The sequence below is a fragment of the Pan troglodytes genome, chromosome 18 (assembly GCF_028858775.2).
Source record: "Pan troglodytes isolate AG18354 chromosome 18, NHGRI_mPanTro3-v2.0_pri, whole genome shotgun sequence".
In the NCBI taxonomy this organism is placed as follows: domain Eukaryota; kingdom Metazoa; phylum Chordata; class Mammalia; order Primates; family Hominidae; genus Pan; species Pan troglodytes.
This window is the reverse complement of record NC_072416.2, coordinates 38710732-38723267: the sequence shown is the minus strand read 5'-3', so window position 1 is coordinate 38723267 and position 12536 is coordinate 38710732. Positions and strand designations below refer to the sequence as shown.

The 12536-nt window shown below is 36.7% G+C and overlaps 2 pseudogenes; one reads left to right on the top strand and one right to left on the bottom strand.

Moving 5' to 3' along the window:
* Window positions 1-7665, bottom strand: part of LOC129137301 (putative SLC9B1-like protein SLC9B1P1) — a 52396-nt pseudogene extending 44731 nt beyond the window's left edge.
* Window positions 7666-10857: 3192 nt separating this feature from the next.
* LOC100614706 (actin-related protein 3B-like) lies at window positions 10858-12233 on the top strand (annotated as a pseudogene).
* The last annotated feature ends 303 nt before the right edge of the window (window positions 12234-12536 follow it).

Here is a 12536-nt window from a genome sequence, read left to right as displayed (position 1 = left end):
ATTGGCTATAATTATTTATGCTCTTGAGCTATTTCTATTAAACCACATTTGCCACATTTATTTGAGTGGCTGTCATATTCATGAATAGTCATCTTCTTATAGATGGGATTTATGATCCCTAGAATGTAATATTTTAAGAAATGCTTTAAAAGATTAGATTTTACAATAATGCAAAGATAATCAGGAACATAATCCTGTAGAGAAAACATCATAAAAAATTACTGAAATCCTTAATCTCCCTAAAAAAAGAAAAAGAATTGTATAAGGTTTTTCTTATAAAACATTTGTTTGTTTTGTTTTGTTTTTTGAGACGGAGTCTCACTCTGTCCCCCAGGCTGGATTGCAGTGGCACTATCTCAGCTCACTGCAACCTCTGTCACTCAGGTTCAAGCGATTCTCTTGCCTCAGCCTCCCGAGTAGCTGGGATTACCAGGTAAATGCCACCATGCACGGCTAATTTTTGTAGATTACAGGCATGAGCCATCATGCCCGGCCTTTTTTTCTTTATCTTAGGTTTGTTTACAGACTCCACTTGGAACAGGTAAATAAAATTTTTGCTTCTTTTTCTTTCTCACCATCCTCTAATATTTGAAATAACCTTACTCGATTTGTAATTGTAAATCTACCTGTGGATCGAGTTCAAGCCCAGCTCGTATTAGAATAATGTTAAGGGCAATGCTTCTTAAAATTGAAGACCATGCATTAGGAACATGGACATGTTCACTGATGAATGGAACATTCCTAATTGTAAATCCAGCCAGTAACATCCCTTAAAAGAAAGAAAATAAACATACATGACAGTTCATTTTTCTGAGAAAGAAAACAGAAATGTTTAGTTTATTTTCTAATGCACTATGTCTCTCATTATTTTGGCAAAGGGCAGGTTACAAGCAAGTAGAGAAGGCAGCATGAATAAAGGAATGGCGATAAGAAACAATACATCTAAATGGGGTTCAACAAGTAATTTAGTGTTGCTGGAACATACAGGGCAAGGAAAGGAGGGAGGAGAATGAGCTTTGTGGGCCAGATCATAGAAAGGTCTCCCCCACTTTGGCAAAGTAAGGCACCATGGGAAGGTTTTAGGCAGGAAGTAATATAATGAGTCTTGTGATTTTTATATGAGGGTCTTGGTGAATTAGTTAGGGATAAAACTGGAGACAGAGACCAAATTGAAGGCTCTGTCACAGTCCACGCAAAAGTTGGAAACAAATAGCCTAAGCTAGAGCAAAAGAGAAAGTTTGGAGAGGAGGAAAATGATTCAATAAATACTTAGAAGGTGCTGTAAGAAAACTGTGGATACAGAAGGGACAGCAGAGATAAGATGTAGAGATTATCTCTACTGACAGTGTACTGAATATATATTTATTTTTGGGGACAGGGTCTCATTCTGTTGCCCAAGGTGAGTGCAGTGACGCAAACATGGATCACTGTAGGCTTAACCTCCTGAGCTCAAGTGATCCTCTTGCCTTGGCCTCCTGAGTAGCTGAGACCCAGAAAAAATTTTAATATTTTGTAAAGACAAGGTCTGCTATGTTGCCCAGGCTGGTTTTGAACTCCTGGGCTCAGGTGATCCTCCTGCCTTGGCCTCCCAAAGTGCTGGGATTATGGGCATGAGCCACCATGCCTGGCCCACTGTACTGAATATTTAGATATATTTGAATACAGTAAGTTCTCACTTAACATCGTCGATAGGTGATTGGAAATGGCAACTTTGAGTAAAATGGTATATAATAAAACCAATTTTAGCATAGGCTAAATGATATAAACAAGAGTCAATTTCCTGCAGCATATTTCTGGTCACAAAACATCATCAAACTTCTCAATAAAGATCCAAAACACTTCTAGTATTAAACAATGAAATAAATGTGAGCTCTACATACATTTTACAAAGTTTTATAAAATAAATAAGATAATTCTTTACTTAATTTTTGATGAATCCACGAGTGATGGTGGTTATTGCAGTGATGGTTAAAATCAAAGAATAAATGTTTACAAAGTGAAAATTGTAAGGAGCACCTCCTCCCACTATACAGTTCAAAAACAAACACAAATATGGTAGGCTGGCTGAGAGTTTTCACATCACATTGTTTATTGTCTTGCATTTGTATGGTTATCATATACTTAACAAAATTTTATTTTGCAATAATTTATATTCATTCGTTTATTCATTGTACAATCCACTAGTTCAGGGTCATTGTACAATCCACTAGAATACTAGTTCAGGGTCAAAGGTGACTGAAACTTAATCCAAAAAAATCAAGGAGGGACTCCCTCCCTAACACATTCTATGAATCTAGTATCACAATTATACCCAAATCAGGCAAAGCCATACACACACACACACACACACACACACACACACACACTACTGGTCAATATCCCTGATGAACATAGATGCAAAAATTCTCAACTAGCAAAATGAATTCAATAGTATATCAAAACGATAATATAGTTAAGTGTGTTTTACTCCAGAAATACAAGGATGGTTCAACATGTGAATCATTCTTCCATAAAGACATATACACACATATGTTCATTGTGGCACTATTCACAATAAAAAGACATGGAATCAACTTAAATGACTAAATAAAGAAAATGTGTTACATATACACCATGGAATACTATGCAGTCATAAAAAAGAATGGCATCATGTCCTTTGTAGCAACATGGATAGAGCTGAACACCATTATCCTAAGTGAAATAACTCAGAAACAGAAAACTCAAATACCACATGTTCTCACTTATATGTGGTAGCTAAACAATGGGTACATATGGACATAAAGATGGAAATAATAGACACTGGGGAGTCCAAAAGGAGAGAGGGTTGGAGGGTTAAGGTTGAAAATTTTCCTACAGGGTATAGTATTCACTGTTTGTTGATGGGTTCACTAGAGCCCAAATCTCACCATTATGCAATATATCCATGTACCAAACCTGCACATGTACTCCGTGAATCTAAAATTTTTAAAGTTTCTATTAAACAATAAAGCAACAGGAATAATGTACTAAGGATATTAAATTTATTTTAAAAATAAATTTTGGATAAAACTTGTGTGTGTATATATGTAGACAGAGAGAGAAATAAATGCCCCTATAAAAGAGCTATACACACACACACACACACACACACACACACAGACACACACAGCAAATACACACAGGAAGAAACTATATAAAACATACTACATTGAAATATTTCTGAATTATGACTAATTCAACAAGAAAATGTTCAAAATTTGCATATAGTCAATAATAAAGAAAAGAGAGCTAATTATATACTTACCAAGAAAAGGTGGAAGTGGAGGCACTAAAGGTATTCTAATGAGTTGTAAAATTTTTCCCCCAATAATGGCACTATAAAAAATAATTAACAATCCAAATAAATTTCCACCAGGGAGAGCTTCAGAGCCTAAGATTGACCAGGTCATACACCATATCACAAACAGTGTAACTCCTGAAATACAAAAAAGTGTACAGCTATATATCTACATACACATAGATGTATATAAACAAAGGATCAATTCTCTTTTATCGTATATACTAATAGCCAGTTCTATAAAATGATACATGGTATAGATCAACATTGCTTACTAGTTTGGTGAAAGAGATATCTGCTTAAAATATATTCCAAATAACCTGTCAATTTATGAAGTGGGTTTTAAACAAAGTGTTTTCACTTTAAAAATATTTAAAAACTATATGTGAGCCAGGTGCAGTGGCTCACGCCTTAATCCCAGCACTTTGGGAGGCTGAGGTGGGCTGGATCACATGAGGTCAGGAGTTTGAGACCAGCCTGGCCAACACAGTGAAATCCCGTCTCTACTAAAAACGCAAAAATTAGCCACGCGTGGTGGTGCATGCCTGTAATCCCAGCTACATGGGAGGCTGAGTCAGGAGAATTGCTTAAACCCAGGAGGTGGAGGTTGCAGTGAGCCAAGATTGTGCCACCGCACTCCAGCCTGGGTGACAGAGTGAGACTCAGTCTCAATAAAAAAATAAAATAAAAAAAAAACCTATATGTGAACTCTTGAAAATGCTAACTTATAATATATGATAGTTAAAAACATCATGGCAATATGATGAGATTTACTTCGTTTTATATTTTAAAATAGCTTTTTCATCAGGATGGAAAATAAGAGGATGATTGGCTGTGATAAGAATTCACAACCTTATTGAAGATCACAGTGTCAAGGTGCCAAATCTTTTAACAGTAACCTGCTAAATCTTTTTATTGAAAGGATAATTCAACTGATATTTGGCATAAATGTATTATAGGAGGAAATGGCTGGAAGTAATGAACCTAGATTTTGTGGGAATAAATATAAAGTATCTTAGATTATGTGTAGGAGGTAGAGGCAGATTAAGATGAGCAGGTATAAGTTACTAGACATCTTGTTTCTGACAACTAGGTGCTACTCCCTGAGGAATCCACAGGTTTCTGTAAAGGACAGACAATAACATGGTAAATTTCCATTTGCTAATTAAATGGCTACCTTTATTTGCCATGAATCATAATTGCTAATGCTTTTAATATTCTTAAAACAGCTTACATGAATTTTTTAGCTATGACCCCTTTCTGGCTGTATAGAATTTGCCAGGGTAGAAGAGGAGGATTTTGACTCACTCCAGGCAGAAAGTTAGAACAAAGTTTTTTTCCTCCTCCCCTCTGATTATTGTCATCCTGCAAAACTGGAAGCCTTGGAGGGCTAAACTCTTACTAAAATAATGGACCAGGCTGGGCATGGTGGCTCGCGCTTGTAATCCCGGGACTTTGGGAGGCCGAGGTGGGTGAATCACCTGAGGTCAGGAATTCAAGATGAGCCTGACCAACACGGTGAAACGCCATCTCTATTAAAAATACAGATAATTAGCCTGGCCTGTTGGTGCATGCCTGTAATCCCAGCTACTTGGGAGGCTGAGGTAGGAGAATTGCTTGAACCCAGGAGGTGGACATTGCAGTGAGCTGAGATGGCGCCACTTCACTCCAGCCTGGGTAACAAGAGCAAAACTCCATCTCGAGAAAACAAAACAAAACAAAACAAAAAACAAAAATAAAAAACACGGACCAGAAAATGTCATCCTACTGACAAATTGAGAAGACAAGGCAGTTTGTCTTAGCTGGTCTCTGGGTGGCAAAGTCTTTTTTGAGAATTCATATGTAAAACTGGCCTCATCCAACTTATGCGTAGGGCTCAAATTACATTACGTGCACAGGTTAGGGTTCCCAAAGTTCTAAACCTACCATAAAAGTGTCCCTGCATTGAAGTATCCCTAGAACACTTAGTAGATGCTAATTCAAAAAATCTCTAATAGACACTCCTGATCCCAGACTGCATAAAGTCTCAAAGGTAAAGCCAAGTGAATCTGAACTTAAAATAAGAAGAAATATCCCATGAGCAAAAGTTAACAGATACAATAAAGAATGGGATTAGATGTCTAAAAACCTCAGCTAATAGAACCACTAGATAGACACTATAAAATATGTATTTTCAAAGGGACTAGAGACAATTTTTAAAAATTGGAGACATGAGAAGAAGAAATTACTTGAAAGTATTGTAAAATAATTAAATAGAACATCTAGAAAAAACTTTAAAATTTACTCAACTGAAAAAAACCCACTAAGTACCCAAATAGCAATCTAGACAAAGTTGAAGAGAGAACACAGCAAAGTAGTAAATATGAGGAAATTATTTAAGAGCATAGCACACACACAAAAAAATGAGGTGGAAAATGAGAGATTTAGATTATGGAAAAGATCTAAAACACAACTAATGGTAGTTTCAGAAACATCCATTGAAAGAATGAAGAAGATATAATATTTGAGAAGAAAACTGGCTTCAAATTTTACAGAATTGATTAGGGTTTTTATTGATTTGGACACAGGAAGTCAAATGAGTTCTAATCATGATTAAGTAAAAATAGATACTTAGATAAAATGTTGAGAAACTATAGACTACCAAAGGCAAAAATAAAATCTTAAATAATCTAGACAGAGAAAGAGAGATTAATCATAATTGAATAAACAATAGAGCAGATTCTCAATTCTTATCAGCAACAATAGAAGATGGAAGATAATTAAATAAAGTCTTCAAAGTACAGAGATAAATAAAACATTCAATGTTGAATTCTGTAGCCAGTTAACTGTCACTCGAACAAAAGACAAATGAAAGATATTGTCAAACCAATACATTTAAGAACATATGCCATTTTTTACCAGGGAAAAATCTACTGAAAGATATGCTTTAGAAATATGACATAGAACCAAAAAAGACAGAACAATGTGCAAAGAAATTGGTAAAATGTAGGTTAGTCTAAACAAGTATTTGTTGTGTAACACATTACTAATGAAAATTGTTAATCAGAGGATATAAAGATAAGGTTGGGAGGTGACATGAAAAGGTTGGCAATTTATTTCCACACCAAAACTCCCCCCAAAAATTACAGAAATACCAAAAACCATCATTTCAGGACCCTGAAAACTCATCAAAGGCAGTTATCAAATTTAAGAAGCATTTATTCTTGAAAAAAGTGTTAGGGCTTTGGGTAGGATTGGTAAAAGTCTGAGCCCTTCCTGACTGGGGTTTCTCCCTGATATAGTTTGGCTTTGTGTCCCCATCCAAATCTCATCTTGAATTGTACTCCCATAATTCCTATGTGTTGTGGGAGGGACCTCATGGGAGATAATTGAATCATGGGGGTTGTTCCCCCCCATACTGTTCTCGTGGTAGTGAATAAGTCTCACAAGATCTGATGGCTTTATCAGGGTTTTCCGCTTTTGCATCTTCCTCATTTTCTCTTGCCGCCACCATGTAAGAAGTGCCTTTCACCTCCTGCCATGATTCTGAGGTCTCCTCAGCCACCTGGAAATATAAGTCCAATTAAACCTCTTTTTCTTCCCAGTCTTCGATATGTCTTTATTAGCAGAATGAAAACGGACTAATACACTCCCATCTCTCTTCTCACCCCCAAGCTCAGTTGGGAAAAACTGTAGTTTTACCAGTTTGAAGCTGGATGTAAAACCCAGCAGCTTTCCTGTTAGGGCTGGGGGCACGGGTGGATTTGGTATGGAGCAGAGGGAAGATATCAATGGTTTTGCCAGTTAAATATAGCAGAGTGGTTTGGGAATGAACAGAGAGAATTGCAGATTTGCTAGTCTGAGGTTGCAGTTTCAACTGGGGAAGTGGAAGACAAGACAAAAATTTAAATGAGAGATCCTGAGGGTCAATAAGGTGCAGCAAACCACCATGGCACATGTATATCTGTGTAACAAACCTGAATGTTCTGCACATGTATCCTGGAACTCAAAGTAAAAGAAAGAAAGAAAGAAAGAAAGAAAGAAAGAAAGAAAGAAAGAAAGAAAGAAAGAAAGAAAGAGAGAGAGAAAGAAAGAAACAGAGAAAGAAAGAAACAGAGAAAGAAAAAAGAAAGAAAGAAAGAGGAAGAAAGAGAGAGAAAGAAAGAAGAAAGAAAAAGAAAGAAAGAAAGAAAGGAAGAAAGAAAGAAAGAAAGAAAAGAAAGACCCACATGCTAGGCTAGAGTTTTCCAGTTCCAAGTTCCAATTCTCTCACTGAGAAGAGTGGCTCACTGTGCCTAAACTGTTTATAAAACAATGTGGTTTACTCTGAACAGGTGCTTTTCCTCTGAGAGTCTGGAATTCTGGTACATGTGAAGGAGAGTAACCTCCATAAAATCCTGAGAACTGAGTCTCTAATGAGACTCTGGTCCTGGTAGATGACATTGCACATGTGCTGTCAAAATTTCATGCTGGGAAAGAGAAACACATCCTTGTAACTCCACAGGAGATGATTCCAGGAAGCTCGTGCCTGGTATCCTCCAGACTTTACCACATACAACTTTTTCCCTTTGCTAATTTTGCTTTGTATCCATTCACTATAATAAATTAAAAACCTGAGTATTACTAAAAAAAAAAAAAAGAGAGAGAGAGAGAAATCCTGGAAAGGAGAGAATCATAAAAAGTTTGAGAAAAGTTCTCCACACATATTGCCGATTGGAAAAGTATGGAAGTGCAGGAAAGACTCAAGATAGTATGACAAAAAGTAAAAATGAAGTAAGACTTGAGTATTAATTGCAACTTTGAATGCATTCACCCACCCACCCACAGATTATTTGGCAGAGAGTGGAAGCCTTAGTAGCTTTAATATAATGTCTCTCAAAAATCAAGATATGCAACAGACACAAAGGAAATCCCTAGAAAGACAGGCTAAAACAACAATAACAACAACAACACAATATAAAAGACATCAATGCTGAAAACCACTGGGCAGAAGGATTACACAGCACAAGTATAGGCCAATTACCAAAACATAACAACAACAAAGACAATAACAAATAAAAACCAAATCCAGATTTGCTATAATATGTAATTAAAGTGTTTAGTTTTCAATTAAAAATTATCAGACATGTAAGGAAACAGGAAAATATGGCTCATACTCTGGAAAAAAAGCAGTGAATAGAAACTGTCTCAATTCAGATATTGGATTTAGAAAGAAAGTTTTCAAAGTATATATTATAAATATGTTCAAATTAAAAACATGATAATGTGCTGTCTAATAGAGAATATGAATAAGGAGACAGAATATGTTTAAAAATAGAATCTAGAATTGAAAAGTACAACAGTTAAAGTGAAAAAATCACTAGCGAGGTTCAATAGCATATTTGACCTTGTGAAAGAAAGTATCAGTGAACTTGAAGATAGACCAATAGAGGTTAATCAATCTGAAGAACAAAAAGAAAAAAGAATGAAGGATAATAAACAGATCCTCAGAAACTTATGGGATACCATCAAAAGCACTACCATATGCATAATGGGAATTCCAGGAGAAGAGAGAGATAAGAGGACAGAAAAATATTTGAAAACATAATGTCTGAAAACTTCAAAAATGCTACAAAAAACATTAATCTTCAGATATAAGAAGTCCAACAAATCTCAAGTAGGATAAACACAAAGAGATTCACACCTAGAGCCATCCTTGTCAAATTGGTGAAAACCAAGGATAATAAGAAAATCATGAAAGTAGCAAGGGATGACTTATCACATACAGGGGAACAATAATATTATCAATACTGGCATTTTTATCTGAAAAAAATGGAGGCCTTATGAAGTGACATTTCAAAAGTGGAGGGAAAAATAACTGTCAATTAAAAATTCTGTATCCATTTAAATGATCCTTCAAAAATGGAGCTGAAATAAAGACATTTCCAGATAAATAAAAATAAAGAGAACTTATCCTTGCTAAAGAAACACTAAAGAAAATGCTTTTAAGATAAAAGGATATGACACCAGATGGCAACTTGAACCTATAAGGAATAAATGCCACAGGAAATGGTAAATAAATTTGTAAGTATAAAAGATTGTATGTGTGTGTATGTGTGTGTGTATTCTGATTTCATCTTTTTTAAAAAATCATCTGATTATTATAGGCAATAACTATAACAATACTGCTGAGTTCATAGCATATAAGAGATACATTGATCAAAGTTTCTATATAACACTGGAATTAAGTAAAAATTGTTAAACCAAAGTAGATTGTAAAAAGTGAAGATGATTGATTATTATAATCCCCAAAGGTACTTGGGAGGCTGAGATAGAAGTATTGCTTGAGGCTAGGAGTTTGAGACTAGCCCAAGCAACACAATGAAACTCTGTTGATACAGTTTGGATATGTGTCCCTGCCCAAATCTCATGTTGAATTGTAATCCCCAAAGTTGGAGATAGGTCCTGCTGGGAGGTGAATGGATCATGGGGGCAGATTTCTCATGAATCGTTAGTACCAGCTAATTTGGTATTTTTAGTAGAGACAGGGTTTCTCCATGTTGGTCAGGCTGGTCTTGAACTCCTGACCTCAGGTGATCCACCCGCTTCAACCTCCCAAAGTGCTGGGATTACAGGCAGGAGCCATCGTGACTGGCCTAAGCTTTACTTTCTAAAAATTATATTACAATTTATATTTCTCTATTATCTAATCATAAATTATATCAAATATGCTGTTTTGAATTTTATTTTTCCCTTTAAACATAAAGACACACATTCAGTTCATTGTGCTAGATAAATTACCAGTGTGATCACAAATTAAGAAATGCAATTCAAAGAATTTTGCATACAAGGAGTCCTGAAAGTGTTAATAATTTTTGATGCAAAGATAATTTTATGAAAGTAATAGAAGACTAAAAAAAGGTACAAAACAATTATTACATAAGTATCTTCCTTTTTCTGAATCACCCATGATTACTTTTTCCACTAAGCAAAAACTGACTACATACTTCAGACCTGTCTCAAATCTCCCCAGCCTCTTTTCCTAAACCTCCCCAGCCTCTCGGGACAGACAGGATGCTCCTGTACTTTGTGCATTCTGCTATTTTTAGCAAGAGGCCTATTTTGTCGGTGTTGTCTGAATAGTATTTGCCAACTCTCAGACTTTCAGTCACTTATTTGTTTATTTATTTATTTATTTGTCTCCTTTTCTTGTATTTCCCTTTTCCTTTTCTTTCCTTTCTTTTTCCCTTTCCTCCTCCCTTCCTTTGCTTACTTATTTTTTTTCCCTTTAATTCCCATTCACTATTTCCATGACTGTCAGATAGTAGGTTGATCCTTTAAAATATTCCTTTTTTAAAATTTATTGTACTTTAAGTTCTGGGATACATGTGCAGAACGTGCAGGTTTGTTACATAGGTATACACGTGCCATGTGGTTTGCTGCACCCATCTACAATATATCTTCAAATGAATAAAAGTGGAAACACACAGGAGACAGGGTGTATGGGGTGAGTGGGTTGCCAAGTGGATGGTGGCAGGGTGCTCCAGGGTGGCCAGTGGGGCTAAGTGTTGTGTATTCCAAGCATGGTGGGGTTCCTGCCTTCCTGTGTGGCAGACTGTGGCATCAGGTAAGAGCCACTCAGTGCCCACCCTGGCTCCTCCATTGCCTTGCTCTCAGCCCCTGACATCCAGCCCACACCTGGAGATTGAGTTGTACCCACTGCTCTGGGTCTCAGCCCTGTGATCACCTCAGTAGATATTCTGAGCTTGGCTATGCAGGCAACACTGAGCCATAGTTTACTATTCTTTCATGCATTTCTATCAGAGAGTCAGCAAAGGTAGTTGACAAAGCCCAAGGGAGAATGTTGAGGGGAGTTGATGACCTTGACTTTTTCATACAGGATGAAGCCATTGATAAATCTATGTATGCTACAAAGTGGTCAATATGACATGGAATCACTGAAGACTGGGATATTATGGAAAGGTTCATGGAGCAAGTGGTTTTTAAATATCTTTGAGCAGAATCTGAGGACCATTATTTTTTAATGACAGAACTTCCACTGAATACACTAGAAAATACAGAGCATTTTTGCAGAAATTATGTTTGAACTATTTAATGTACCAGGATTCTACATTGCAGTTCAGGAGGTACTAGCCTTGGAAGTATCTTGGACATCTCAACAAGTGGGTGAATATATGTTAATGAGTACAGTCATTGACAAAGGAGATGGAGTCACCCTTGTTCTCCCAGTTGTAGAAGGTTATGTAATTGAGAGCTGCATCGATCACATCCTGATTGTAGGTGATACTGTGTATTTCATTCAACAACTGCTAAGGGAGAGGGAGGTAGGAATCCCTCTTGAGCAGTCACTGGAGACCACAAAAGCCATTAAGGAGAATTACTGTTACTTTTGCCCTGATATAGTCAAGGAATTTGCTAAGTATGATGTGGATCCCTGGAAGTGGATCAAACAGTACACAGGTATCAATGTGATCAACCAGGAGAAGTTCATAATAGACATTGGTTACAAAAGGCTCCTGCAACCTGAAATATTTTTTTACCCAGAGTTTGCCAACCCAGACTTTATGGAATCCATCTTGAATATTGTTGATGAATACAAAACTGTCCCATTGATGTGCATTGTCCACTGTATAAGAATGTTGTTCTTTCAAGGGGTTTGGCCATATTCAGGGATATGAATCTCAACTACACAGAGATTTGAAGAGTGGTACATGCCAGATTAAAACTCAGTAAGGAGCTCAGTGGCAGGATAATCAAACCTAAGCTTACAGAGGTTCGGGTGGTAATCCGTCACATGCAGCACTATGCCTTATGGTTTGGAAGCTTAATGCTAGCCTCAACTCTGGAGTTATTTCAGATCTGTCACACCAAGAAGGACTATAAAGAATATGGCCCCAGCATCTGCCACCAGAGCCTTCTCTTTGGAGTAATGTCTTAGTGTCTGCCTTGAAAGCATCATTTAATAGTGTCATGTTGGGGAACAAGTGTCCTTCAGAACCCAGAGAAGACTACCATTTCTAAATGACATTTGGTGTTGATGTCTGAGCAGCATGCTTGCATCACCTAGTGCATGAGGCACAGGGCAGAGTCATTTTAGTAAAAGCCATTTCTTTTTGTGTTGACTGTTGTATGCCCACTCCTTCTTCTCTCACTCCCTTTCTTCATGCTTCCCCTATTTCCCTCCTCCTTTTCACTTGAGCTTTTTTGTTGACAAATACCATTCTGAAGGAATTCAAATGTG